We start from the raw sequence: 15,686 nt of genomic DNA on the forward strand, positions 1-15,686 counted from the left end.
GATGGAAATATATATATCCTGCAAAGAGTAATCAAAAGACCACTGGAGGGACTATACTAATATCAGACAAAATAAACCTTAAGACAAAAATTGTTATTAAAGACAAATAAGGACTTTCTCTAATGATAAAAGGGTCAATCCATCAAGAAGACATAACAATTATAAACACAGGTGAATCTAAGAACAAAGCACCAAAATATATGAAGTAAAAACTGACAGAATTGATAGGATAAATAGATATTTCAACAGTAATAGTTGAAACATCAATACCACAATTTCAACAATGAACAGAACAAGAAGACAGAAGATCACCAAGGACACAAGATTTGAACACTATAAACCAACTAGAACAGATACCTATAAAACACTCCATCCAACAACAGCAGAATACATATTTTTAAGTTGATACTGAATATTCTCCAAGACAGATCATATGTAATTCCATAAAACAAGTCTCAACAAATTTGAAAGGCCTCAAATCACACAAAGAATGTTCTCTGAACACAATGGAGTTAGAAATCTATAACAGAAGGAAAAATGGAAAATTCATGAATACATAGAAATTAAACAATCAGTGGCTGAAAGAAATCACATGGGAAAAAGCAAAATGAATGAATTGAATAAAAAAATGAAATACTAAAATTTATGGCATATAGTGAAGGCAGTACTTGCAAGGAAAGTTATAGTTGTAAGTGCCTATATTAAAAAAGATCTTGAATAACCCAACATGCCTTAAGGAACTAGAAAAACAGCAACGAAACAAAACAAAGCAAGCAGAAGAAAAAAAGTAACAAAGGTTAAAGCAGAAATAAAATAAAGACCAGAAAAATACAGAGAAAAATCAACAAAACCAAAAGTTAGTTCTTTGAAACATCTGCAAAATTGACAGACCTTAAGCTAGACTGATCATGAAACAAGATCAAAGACTCAAATTACTAAAATCAGAAATGAAAGTGGGGACATTACTACCAACCTTACAGAAATAAAAAGGGACTACAGAAACTAAAAGAGATTACTATCTCTTGTAAAATTGTATAACTGTAAGTCAAATTAGAAAACCGATGTGAAATAAATTTCTACAAAGACACAAACTACCAAAACTGACACAAGAAGAAACAGGCAATTTGAATACACCTATGATAAGCGAAGAGCCTGAACAACAACTTCCCACAAAGAAAAGTCCAGGACCAAATGGCCTTACTGGTGAATTCTTCAAGGCTTAAAAAGAAATTACACCAATTCTACATAAAATCTTCCCCCCCAAAAAAGGGAAGAGCGAACACTTTACAACTCAGTCATGAGGTCAGTATATCCTGATACCAAAAGTAGATAAAGACATCACCAGAAAAATCAGACCTATATCCCTTATGAATATAGACACAAAAATCCTTCACAAAATACTAACAAAGCAAATGTAGTAGCACATAAAAAGGATTATATACCATGACCAAATGAGACTTTTCCCAAGAATGCAAGGCTGATTCAACATGTTAACCAACCAGTAAAATATACCATACCAGGACAAAAATTACACAATCATCTCAACCAACCCAGAAAAAGTATTATATTTGACAAAACAGAACACTCTTTCCTGATTTAAGAAATTCAATAAACTAGGGACAGAAGGGAACAATCTCAACCTTATAAAGTGCTTCTACCAAAACCCCATATCTAGCATTATATTTAATGGTCAAAGACTGAAAGCTGTCCCCTATGACGGGAACAAGACAAGAATGCCTACTCTTGTAATTTTTATTCAAAATTGTACTGAAGGTTCTAGTCAAGGCAATTAGGCAGGAAAAACAAATAAAAGACATCTAGATTGGAAAGGAAAAAGTAAAACTCTATTCACAGAAGACATGAACTTGGATATCGAAGGTCCTAAGATATCTACAAAAAAAACAATTAGAGCTAATAAATGAGTTCAGCAAAGTGGCAGGGTACAACATCAATATACAAAAATCAATTCTATTTCTATACACTAGCAATGAATAATCTGAAAATTAAATTAAGAAAAAAATTTAATTTACGACAGCAACGAAAAGAATAAAAAGACTTACACAGTGCAAGACTTACACACTGAAACCTATAAAACACTGTTGAAAGAAATTAAACTTAAAGCTACCTCATGTTTATGCGTTGAAAGACTTACTATTAAAATAGCAACAGTCTCCAAATCGATCTACAGATCAAAGTCGCAACTGCCTTTTCGACAGAAATTAACAAGCTGATCTTAAAATTCATATGGAAATGCAAGTAACCATGAATACCCAAAACCATCTCAGTGTTGGAAGAATCGTATTTCCCAATTTCAAAACTTACCACCAAGCTACAGTAATAAAGACTGTGTGGTACTGGCTTTATCAATGGGATAGAACTGCGAGTTCAGAAATAAATCCTTGTATTGATGGTCAACTGATTTTCTACAAGGATGCCAAGATCATTCAATGGGGAAAGAATATTCTTTTCAACAAACAGTTCTTGGACAACTGAGTATCTACATGCAAAAGAATGAAGTTGGACGCCTACCTTACACCACATACAGAAATTAACAAAAAATGGATCATAAAACTAAGCGTGGTAACTAGAAAACTTTTAGAAGAAAACAAAGGGATAAATCTTTGCAACACTGGATCAGGCAATGGTGTCTCAGATATGACACCAAAAATACTAGCAACCAAAGCGGGGCAAAAATAGATGAATAAAGCTTCGTTAAAATTTAAAACTTTTGTGCTACAAAGGAGGACACTATCAAGAAAGCAAAGAGACAACCCACGGAATGAAGAAAATATTTGCAAATCATACATCTCATCAGGGTCTAACATCTAGAATGTATAAAGAACTCATAGCTCAACAGTTAAAAAAAACACCTCATTATAAAATGAGCTAAGGATTTAAAGAGATATTTGTCCAAAGAAAACATAAAAGAGCCCATAAGCTCAACATCATTAGAGAAATCAAAAAAACAATGGGGGACTCCACTGGTGGCACAGTGGTTAAGAATTCGCCTGCCAGTGCAGGTTCAATCCCTGGTCCTGGAAGATCCCACATACCTTGGAGCAACTAAGCCCGTGTGCCATAACTACTGAGCCTGCGCTCTAGAGCCCACGAGCCACAACTACTGAAGCCCACACGCTCTAGGGCCCGTGCCCTGCAACAAAGAGAAGCCACTGCAGTGAGAAGCCCAAGCACCACAACAAAGATCAAAAAGATAATAAAAAGTACTGATGAGGATATGGAAAAACTCAAACCCTCATACATTGCTGGTGGGAATGTAAAATGGTGCAGCTGCTTTGGAAAACAGTTTGGCAGTTTCTCAAAAAGTTAAACACTGAGATACTACACATGATCCACAAACTCACTCCAGGTATATACCTAAGAAAACTGAAAACATATTTCCATACAAAAACTTCTATATGAATGTTCTTAACAGTGTTTGTTATTCATAATAGTCAAAAGTAGAAACAACCCAAATACCCATCATCTTAATGGATAAAGAAAATGTAACATGTCCATATAATGGAATATTATTCAGCCAGAAAAAGGAATGATGTACTGATTCATGGTACAACATGGATGGATCTTGAAAATACTATGCTAAGTGAAAGAAGCCAAACTTGAAAGATCACATATTACATCATTCCATATGTGAAATATACAGGGTAGGCAAATCCACAGAGACCAAAAGTAAATTAGTGGTTGCTAGGCAATGGGGGAACTGCAGATGGGAGTGATGTTTAATGGGTAGGGGTTTTCTTTTTGGTGTGATGAAAATGTTCTGGAACTAGGTAGTGGTGATGGTTTCAGAATTTTGTGAGCACACTAAAACCACTCAATTGTACATTTTAAAATGGTGGACATATTATACATGAATTTTATCTAAAATGTCATACTCTAAGCACCTCCACTTCAAGAAGTCAGAAAAAGAACAGTAAATAAAACCCAAAGAAAGCAATAGGAAAAAAAGAAAAAAACTAATGCCATATAAAAGTATGAGAGTGGGGTAAGAAATTCAAAGCCAAAAGTTCATCTTTAAAACAATTAATAAACCTGACAAAGAAAAAAAAAGCACAAATTACCAATGTCAAGCATGTCAGTAATTCTACCACCAACAAAATGAAACAGCAATCTACTGAATGGAAGAAAATACCTGCAAGTCACATATGCGATAAGAGGTTAATATTCAAAATATATAGAAAATTTATACAACTCAATAGCAAAATAATAATAATAATAATGAAATGAAAGAATAAGCAGAGGATCTGAATACACATCTTCCAAAGAAGATATACAGATGGCCAAGCAGTATATAAAAAGATGCTCTACATGCCACTAATCATCAGGGATATGCAAATCAACACCACAATGAGATTATCACCTTACACTTGTTAGAATGGTTATTATCAAAAAGACAAAAAGTAATGAGTGTTGGTGAGGACGTGGAGAAAAGGGAACCCTTGTGCACTGTCAGTGAGAATTTAAATTGGTGTAGCCACTACAGGAAACAGTATGGAGGTTCCTCAACAAATTAAATCTAGAATTATCATATGATCCAGCAATTCTATTTCTGGGTATTTATCTGAAGAAAACGAAAACACTAACTTGAAAAGATATATGCACCCCCATGTTCACAGTGGCATTATTTACAAGAGCCAAGAAATGTAAACAACCTACGTGTGTTCACAGACAGATGAATGGGTAAATAAAATGTGGGGGGTGTGTGTATACAAAGAATATTATTCAGCTGTAAAAGAAAAGTGAAGCTTGCCATTTGTGACAGCATGTACGGAGGGCATTATGCTAAGTGAGATAAGTCAAAGAAAGACAAATACTATATGATCTCACTCACATGTGGAATCTAAAAATGAAAAAAAAAAAGTTACCACCAAGCTCGCAGATACAGAGATAGATTGGTGGTCGTCAGAGGTGGGGTGGGGGGAAGTGGGGAGTGAGTGAAGAAACTCAAAAGGTATAAACTTCCAGTTATAAAATAAATAAGTCAAAGGGATGTAATGTACAGCATGGTGACTACAGTTAATAGTACTGTACTGTGGGCTTCCCTGGTGATGCAGTGGTTGAGAATCTCCCTGCCAATGCAAGGGACACAGGTTGGAGTCCCGGTCCGGGAAGATCCCACATGGTGCGGAGCAACAAAGCCTGTGTGCCACAACTACTGAGACTGTGCTCTGGAGCCCGTGAGTCACAACTACTGAGCCCACGTGCTGCAACTGCTGAAGTGCACCTGGAGCTGGCGCTCCACAGCAAGAGAGGCCACCGCAATGAGAAGCCCGCGCATGACAACAAAGAGTAGCCCCCGCTCTCCACAACTGGAGAAAGCCCATGTGCAGCAACAAAGACCCAACACAGCCAAGGATAAATAAAATAAATATTTTTTAAAATTCAATGTTAAAAATATATATATATGCTGGGCTTCCCTGATGGCGCAGTGGTTGAGAGTCCGCCTGCCGATGCAGGGGACACGGGTTTGTGCCCCAGTCTGGGAAGAGCCCACATGCCGCGGAGCGGCTAAGCCCATGAGCCATGGCCGCTGAGCCTGCGCTTCTGGAGCCTGTGCTCCACAACGGGAGAGGCCACAACAGGGAGAGGCCCGCATATCGCAAAAAAAAAAAAAAAAAAAGGAAAAACAGAAATCAATAAAATTGTCCCTGAAAAAGACCTAATGGCAGATATGCTAGACAAAGAATTTAAAACAATGGTCTTAAAAATACTCAAAGAACTAAAGGAAGATGTAAAGTCAAGAAGACAATGTGTGAAATGGAACAATGGAAATGTCAATAAAGAAATAGAAAACCTAGGGAATTCCCTGGCAGTACAGTGGTTAGGACTCCACCCTTTCACTGCCAATGGTCCAGGTTCAATCCCTGGTCAGGGAACTAAGATCTCACAAGCTACACAGTGCAGCCAAAAAAAAAAAAAAGACAGCCTAAAAAAAAAAAAAGAAATTCTGAAGCTGAAAAACGCAGTAACTGAAATGAAAATTTCACTAAAGGGATTCAAAAGAATATTTGAGCAGGCAGAAGAATTAGTGATCCTGAAGATGGGACAATGAAAATTATAAAGGCTGAGGATCAGAAAGAAAAAAAGATTTAAGATATGTGAACAGAACCTCAGGGACCTGTGGGACACCATAAGTAGACTAACAAATGCATCATGGGAAGCCCAAGAGAAGGAGTGGGGTGGTGGGGAGGGAAGCGGAGACAATATTTATAGAAATAATGGTTGGAAACTTCTGAGATTTGATTTAAATGAATATAAATACTGAAGGTCAAAATACTCCAAGTGAGGTGAACTGAGAGACTCACATCAAGATGCATTATATGGGCTTCCCTGGTGGCGCAGTGGTTGAGAGTCCACCTGCCGATGCAAGGGACACGGGTTTGTGCCCTGGTCCAGGAAGATCCCACATGCCGCGGAGCGGCTGCACCCGTGAGCCATGGCCACTGAGCCTGCGCGTCCAGAGCCTGCTGCTCCGCAACGGGAGAGGCCACGACAGTGAGAGGCCCGCGTTTCGCAAAAAAAAAGACGCATTATAATCAAATTTTTAAGAGACAAAGACAAAGAGAACCTTGAAAGGAGCAGAGAGAAGCAAATCATCACTTACAAGGATCCTCAGTAAGATTATCAACAGATTTCTTATCGAAAGGTTTTGATGCCAGAAAACTGAGGGCTGATATATTCAAACTGCTAAAAGAAAAAAACTGTTAACTGAGAATCCTGTATCCAGCATAACTGTCCTTCCAAAGTGAGGGAAAAATCAAGACAGCTCCAGAAACAAAAGCTGAGGGAGCTCAGGACCACCAACCTGTCCTGCAAGAAATAGTCAAGGGAGTCTTGAAAGGTGAAATGAAAAGACACTGGACAGGAACCTGAAGCTGCATGGAGGAAAAAAGATCTCAATAAAGGTAAATACACGGGCAATTATAAAACCTAGTTTGATTATAACATGGTTTGTAGCTGTATCCTTTTTCTACATGATTTAGGCTCTAAGGCATATAGGAAAAAAACAACACAATGACAAATGTCAATCTTCTCCTTATCAGCAATCAAATGATGTAAATGGATTAAACCAGGGATCCCCAACCCCTGGACTACAGACCAGTACCAGTCCATGGCCTGTTAGGAACTGGGCCACAGGGCAGGAGGTGAGCGGGGGGGCAAGCAAGCGAAGCTTCATCTGTATTTACAGCTGCTGATTCTGCTTTATGGTGAGTCATACAATTATTTAATTATATGTTACAATGTAATAATAATAGAAATAAAGTTCACAATAAATGTAATGCACTTGAATCATCCCGAAACCATCCCTGCCCCGTCCGTGGAAAAATCGTCTTCCACAAAACCAGTCCCTGGTGCCAAAAAGGTTGGGGACCACTGGATTAAACTCTCCAATCAAAAGACAGATATGCAGAATGGATAAAAACATATGACCCATATATGTCCTGTCTACAAGAGACTCAAGATCCAAAGAGACAAACAGAATGAAAGTGAAAGGACATAAAAAGATATTCCATGCAAACAGTAACCAAAAGAGAGCAGTGGTGGCTATACTAATGTCAGACGAAATAGACTAAGTCAAAAAAGGTTAAAACAGACAAAAAAGGACATTATATGTTAATAAAAGACTCAATATAGCTAGATGATATATATACTACTTATAAACATTTATGCACCTAATGACAGACCATCAAAACATATGAAGCACAAACTAAGAACTGAAGGGAGAAATAGATGGTTCTACACTAATAGCTGGAGATTTAAATATCCCACTCACAATAATGAACAGAACAACCAGACAGAAGACATTTAAATAAGCAAATACAAGACCTCAGCAACAAAATAAACCAACTAGATCTAAGAAACCTATATGGAACATTCTACCCAACAACAAATGCACATTCCCAAGTGCATATGGGACATTTTCCATATGTTAGGCCACAAATTAAGTCTCAATAGATTTTAAAAGATATTATACAAAGTATCTTCTCTGACAACAACAGGATGGAGTTAGAAATAATAACGAAAGTAAAACTGAAAAATTCACAGAACTGTGGAAACTGAATAACATACTTTTAAACAACCAATGGATCAAAGAAGAAATGAGAATGGAAATCAGAAAACATTTAGAGACAAATGAGAAAAACACAACATACAAAAACTTAAGGGATGCAGCAAAAGTGAAGGAAATTTATATCTATAAAAGATCATATTAAAAACAAGAAAAAACTCAAATCAACAACCTAACTTTACAACTTAAGGAACTAAAAAAAAGAACAAACTAAACCAAAGCTAGGAGAAGGAAGAAAATAATAAAGATTAGAGCAGAAATAAACAACATAGAAAACAAAACAACAACACAGAAAAGTCAATAAAATCATAAGTTGGTTTTTTGAAAAGATCAACAGAAACGAAACTTTATCTAGATGGACTAAGAAAACCTGGAGAGAAGACTCCAATTTCTAAATCAATAATGAAGGTGGGGACGTTACTACCTATTCCACAGAAATAAAAGAATTAAAAGAGTACTGTGAACAACTATATACCCCAAAATTTGATAACCTAGATGCAGCGGACAAACTCCTAGAAACATAACTTACAAAGACTAAATCACAAACAAATAGACAATCTGAATCTATGTATTACTAGTAAGGAGATTGAATCAGTAATCAAGACTCTCCCAACAAAGAAAACTTCTGGACCTGATGGTTTCACTGGTGAATTCTATCAAACATTTAAACAATAATTAATACCAACTCTTCTCAAACTTTTCCAAAAAACTGAAGAGGAGGGAACACTTCCCAATTCATTCTATGAAACCAGCATAATCCTGATACCATAAAAAGACACTACTAGAAAACTACAGACCAATACCCTTTATGAACACTGATGTAAAAATCCCCAACAAAACACTAGCAAACAGAATTCAACAGCACACTAAAAGAATTATACACCATGACCAAGTTGGATTTATTCCTGGAGAGCCAAGGATGGTTCAACATACAAAAATAAAAACACACACACAAAAAAGACAAAACAAAAAGCCAGTGTAATACACCACATCAACAAAATGAAGGGGAAAAAACCACATGATCAACTCAGTTGATGCAGAAAAGCATTTGTCAAAATTCAACACTTTTTCATGATCACTCAACAAAATAGGAATAGAAGGAAATTACCTCCACATAATAAATGCCATATATGTAAAACCCACAGAAAACATCATATTCAATGGTGAAAGACTGAAAGCTTTTTCTCTAAGATCAGGAACAAGGCAAAGATGCCTGCTTTCACATTTCTTTCAACATAGTACTGGAAGTTCCACCGAGAGCAATTAATTAGGCAAGAAAAATAAATAAAAGGCGTCCAAGTTGGAAAGGAAGAAGTAAAATTATCTCTGAGGAGAATACACTCTTATATGCAGAAAATCCTAGACTCCACAAAAATACTGTTAGAACTAATAAATGAATTCAGCAAAGCAACAGATAAGAAGCCAACACACAAAAACCAGTTGCAATTATATACACAAATAACGAACAATCTGAAAAGGAAATTACAAAAATAATTCCATTTATAATAGCATCAAAAAGAGTAAAATACTTAGGAATTAACTTAGCCAAGAAGATAAAAGACTTGTACAATGAAAACTACAAAACACTGCTGTAAGAAATTAAGGATGACATAAGTAAATGTAAACACATCCTATGTTCATGAACTAGAAGACTTAATATCGTTAAATTGTCAATACTACCCAAAGTGATCTAAAGATTCAGTGCAATCCTTATCAAAACCCCAATAACATTTTTTTGCAGAAACAGAAAAATCCATCCTAAAATTCATATGGAATCTCAAGTGACCCGAATAGCCAAAACAATCTTGACGAAGAACAACAAAACACAAGGACTCATGTTTCCTGGTTTTAAAACTTACTACAAAGCTACACTAATCAAAACAGTATAATATTAGCATAAAGACAGACATATAGACCAATGGAATAGAAGGCCTGGAAATAAACCCTTGCATATATGGTCAAATGATTTTTAACAGGAATACCAAGATTATTCAATGGGGGAAAGTACAGTCTTTCCAACAAATGGTGCTTGGAGAACTGGATATCCACCTTCAAAAGAATGAAGTTAGACCCTCACTCAACACCATTTTACTCTAAGTGGATCAACGACCAAAATATAAAACCTAAAACAATAGAACTCTTGGAGGAAAACACAGGACAAAACCTTCATGACACTGGGTTTAGCAATGATTTCTTGACTATGACTCCACAGGCACAAATAACAAAAGAAAAAACAATCAGATTTCATGAAAATGTAAAAACTTTGTACATCAAGAGACACAGAGTAACAAGTCAACCCACAGAACTGGAGAAAATATTTGCAAATCATACATCTAATAAGGAATTAATATCCGGAATATACAGAGAACTCCTAAAACTCAACAAGAAACCAAACCATCCAATTTAAAAGTGGACAAAGGGCTTGTAATAGACACTTCTACAAAGAAGATACAGAAATGACCAATAAGCACATGAAAAGATGCTAAACATCACTAATCACTATAAAAATGAAAATCAATACTATAAGATAACACCTGGGCTTCCCTGGTGGCGCAGTGGTTGAGAGTCCACCTGCCGATGCAGGGGACACAGGTTCATGCCCCGGTCCGGGAGGATCCCACATGCCGCGGAGCGGCTGGGCCCGTGAGCCATGGCCGCTGAGCCTGCGCATCCAGAGCCTGTGCTCCGCAACGGGAGAGGCCACAACAGTGAGAGGCCCGCGTACCGCAAAAAACAACAACAACAACAACAAAAAAAAGGTAACACCTCACACCCATTAGGATGGCCACATTAAAAGAAAAAGCAAACAAGTGTTGGTGAGGGTGTGGAGAAACTGCAACTCTTGTGCACTACTGGTAGGGATGTAAAACAGTATAGCCTCTATGGAAAACAGTATGGCAATTCCTCAAAAAATTAAAAATAGAATTACCATGTGATCCAGCAATAACACCTCTTGGTATATACCCAAAAGAGTTGAAAGCAGGATCTCAAAAAAATATTTGTACATCCATATTCATTCACAGCAGCGTTGTTCACAATAGATAAAATGTGGAAGCAACCCAAGTATCCATCGATAAATGAATGAATAAGCAAAATGTGGTACATATGTACAATGGAGTACGTTATTCAGCCTGAAAAAGGAAGAAATTCTGCTAAATACTAGAACATGGATAAACCTTGAGGACATTATCCTGAGTGAAGTAAGTCACAAAAAACAAACACTGTATGATTCCACTTACCTGAGGTAGTCAAAACCATAAAGACATAAAATATCATGGGGGTTGCCAAGGACTGGGGGGAGGGAAGAATGGGGAGTTATTGCTTAATAGGTATACAGTTTCCTTTTTACAAGATGAAGAGAGTTAGGCAGATGGATGGTGGTGACTTTTGCACAACTATGTGAATGTATCTAATACCACTGAACTGTACACTTAACAATGGTGAAGATGGTAAATTTCATTTTGCCACAATAAAAAAGAAAAAACGCTTAGATATTATCAATACTGAATGTGGGAGCAGACTATATTTGAAATTTTTTTTTTTGGCTGCACCACACAGCAGGCAGGGATCTTAGTTCCCCAACCAGGGATTGAACCCACACCCCCTGCAGTGGAAGCGCAGAGTCTTAACCACTGGACCACCAGGGAAGTCCCAGTAGTTCAACTTTTAAAAATACATGACCCCAGGGCTTCCCTGGTGGCACAGTGGTTAAGAACCTGCCTGCCAATGCAGGAGACACAGGTTCACGCCCTGGTCCGGGAAGATCTCACATGCTGCGGAGCAACTAAGCCCGTGCACCACAACTACTGAACCTGCACTCTAGAGTCTGTGAGCCACAACTACTGAGCCCATGTGCTGCAACTACTTAAGTCCGTGCACCTAGAGCCCATGCTCCACAACGAGAAGCCACCGCAATGAGAAGCCTGTGCACCGCAACGAAGTGTAGCCCCCACTTGCCGCAACTAGAGAAAGCCCGCGCACAGCAACAAAGACCCAATGCGACCAAAAACAAATAATAAATTAATTAAAAAAACAAAACAAAACATGACCCCAGCAATGCTCTCATGACTGCATTCTTCATATACACACACCACCATAATCACTGCCACCATTTAGTAAGTGTAGTTATAGGCATTATTCTAGGTACTCAATACACGTATCTTAAGCTTCACAAAAATCCTATAAATGGGTACTATTACTATGCCTGTGTTACAGAAATTTAATCTCTATGGTTAGAGCAAATCAGTAACACAGCCACCATTTGTTCCCAAGTAACCTGCATCCAGAGCCTGCACTTTACTTTGTGTAGGTTTATTATGAAATGGGCAAATTTAATATGCTTTTTCAAAACTATACTTTAACCTCCCCACTTCAGAATACGTGTTTACATTTATACCACCATATAGTGGGTTAACAAACAATCTGGAAGAACCAAGAATGGCTCTATTAGATGGAGCAAGATCAAACAGACAATGGAACACATTAGGCAGAAGAATGTGAAAAAGTTTTCAGAGGTGATAACCAAGCCAATCTTGAAAAAGGGTAGGATTTTTTTTCTAGGTAGAGAATACTCAATTAAGTATTCTGCTTAACAATTCTTCTATGTACCAGAATAGCATTCCCGCCATGATTTCACCTAACTCAGTGATTTTAATTATATACTAATATATAAAAGAATCTCAAGAAACGCACCAGACAGTATAAAGGAAAAGAACCCTGGGGCACAGTTCTAGAGACCTTTTCTGGGTTGACAGCAGATCATATATGCTACATGTATTCTTTTAACTGAAGAAAATATTTTATAATATGAACAAAAACAAAATTAAGTTAGCTTTATACCCTGAGTGACTGAAATTTTGAAGTGTGACAATAATTAAGGTCTGCAAAGATATGGAGAAAAGCTCTCATGAAATCCTGACTGGATTGTAAATTGATAAATTCACTTTGAAAAAGAAGTCAGCAACTTAAAGTTTAAAGATAGTATACCTAATTACCCTGCAATTCACATCTAGGCACATATGCTAAAGAAATACTTGTTACATGCACACAAGGAGATATAAACAAGGATGTTCACCAAAATACTGTTTACAACAGCAGAAAACTGGAAGAGACCTAAACATCTACCAGCAGAGGATCAGGTAAATAATGTATATATTTATGTAAAATACTAATACACAGCAATTCAAATGCACTGGTTTGACTTAAATATCGATATGGACACAGTGTAAATGTAATGATACACTGGGGGTGGGTAGCATATACCAGAAAGACAATATATGTTATACTATTTATGTAAACCTTTAAGCAGGGGTCCCCAACCCCCAGGCCTCGGACCAGCACCAGTCTGCGGCCTGTTAGGAACCGGGCCACACAGCAGGAGATGAGCAGCAGGCAAGCGAGCGAGCTGCCGCTCCCCATCGCTCGCATTACCGCCTGAACCACCTCCCCTGACCCCATCCGAGGAAAAACTGTCTTCCACAAAACTGGTCCCTGGTGCCAAAAAGGTTGGGGACCGCTGCTTTAAAGCACGACATTTAGATAGAGGTATAAGGGGTCTTCTTAGGTGCTGGTAACATTCTGTTTCTTAATTTGAGCTACAGTTACATGGGTGTTTCTTTGTGATAATTCACCCCATCGTATACTTACTTGTGTACTTTCCTGAATGTATGTTCTATTTACATAAAAAATTAAAACACACAAAGCAATGTTTATGGACAAATACGTAAAAGTATAAAGGAAATACACCAACTTTAGGAGAGTTGTTATCTCTAGAAGAGAGAGTAGGGGGACTTCCCTGGTGGTCCAGCGGTTAAGCACCCGTCTTCCAAAGCAGGGGACGGGGGTTGGATCCCTGTTCGGGGAACCAGGATCCCACATACCACGGGGCAACTAGGCCCGTGAACTCTAGAGCCCGCGTGCCCCAACTAGAGAGCCTGCATGCTGCAGCTACTGAGCCCACGCACTCCGGAGCCTACATGCCACAACTAGAGAGAAGCACGCACACCGCAACAAAGAGCCCTTGCACTGCAACAAAAGATCCCACATGTTGCAACTAAAGACCCGACTCAGCCAAATAAATAAATAAATATTTTTTTAAAAAGATGGCGCTGGCCTCAAGGAGACTAGGGGAAACAGACAAACACAACAAACGCAAAGTTTTATTTGATGTTTCATGTTGCCTCAAAAAGTTTCAAACATGTCAAAATCTTAACACTTGTTAAAGATGGGTGGTAGATACACAGAGATAATTGATTTTCTACTCGTTTCTCTATTTTGAAATATTTAATAGTAAAAAATTCTCTACAAAAGCCAAACAAGTACGTTTAAATCCCACCATTCAGAGATAACTGCTGTTTTTAAAATGTTGACAGATCTACTGAGGTATAATTGACTTAATAAACTGCACATATTTAAAGTGCAAATTTTAATGTTTCAGTATGTTACTTCCATGGAACCACCACCACAATCAAGAAAATGAATATATCCATCATCCCCAAGTTTCCTCATGCCCCTTTGTAATCCCTCCCCTTCCCCGTCCCTGTGCCCCTTTCCCCAGCAAACTACGGATCTGCTTTCTGTCACTACAGACTAGTTTGTATTTTCTAGAATTCTATGTAAATGGAATTTTAAGTGTATTCTCTTTTTTGTCAGGCTTCTTTCACTGAGTATAATTATCCTGAGATTCATCTATGCTGTGGCACACAATGATAAATAATATTCTTTTGTATGGACATGCCACCATTTGTTTATCCATTTCCCAACTGATGGACATTGGGGTTGTGTCCACTTTGTTGGCTATCACAAATAAAGAGGTTATGAACGTTTGTGTACAAGTCTGTCTATGGATATATGCTTTCATTTCTGTTGAGTGTGACTAGTACTGCCTAAAACTGACAAGGTCATCAAAAACAAGGAAAGTGAGAAACTGTCACAGTCTAGAAGAGCCTAAACAGACACGGGACTAAATATAATATGGGATCTTGGTACAGAAAAAGGACATTAGGCAAAAAATAAGAAAATCAAAATTAAATATGCACTATAGTGTAAACACTGTTTCATTAGTTGTGACAAATGTGACAGAAATTCACCATACTAATGTCAGATGTTAACAACAGGGGAAACTGGATGGGAATATATACAAGAACTCTTTGCACTACTTTTGTAATTTTTATATAAATCAAAAACTATTCTAAAACAAAATTTTCTTTAAAAAATCTATGAGTAGAACTGCTGGGTCATATGGTAGGTAAGTGTTTAACTTTTTAGGAATCTACCAAACTGTTTTCCAAACAGTTGTACCATTTTGCATTCCCCCCAGCAGTTTATGAAAGTTCCAGATCTTCCACATTCATGTCATTCTTGGCATGGTCAGTCTTCTTAATTTCAGACATTCTAAAAGGTGTGTACATCATTAATATTTTAATATAAAAAAATTTGGTGTACATTTTGCCAAGATATGTGTGTACACGCACATGCATATTTTTTTCAAACAAGATCAGCACGATCAGATTTCCTGGTTCCTATTGGAAAATGGGCAGCTGCCTAAATCCAAATCTCTCCATATATCCTCCAAAAACCACATGGATCAACAAAAGTGAAT

General features: G+C 37.4%; 1 protein-coding gene across 1 annotated transcript in view; it reads right to left on the reverse strand.

Moving 5' to 3' along the window:
• Nucleotides 1–15,686, reverse strand: part of CPEB1 (cytoplasmic polyadenylation element binding protein 1) — a 100,233-nt gene that overhangs the window by 61,123 nt on the left and 23,424 nt on the right. The gene's annotated exons all lie outside the window — the stretch shown is intronic.

The sequence above is a fragment of the Tursiops truncatus genome, chromosome 2, assembly GCF_011762595.2.
Source record: "Tursiops truncatus isolate mTurTru1 chromosome 2, mTurTru1.mat.Y, whole genome shotgun sequence".
NCBI lineage: Eukaryota > Metazoa > Chordata > Mammalia > Artiodactyla > Delphinidae > Tursiops > Tursiops truncatus.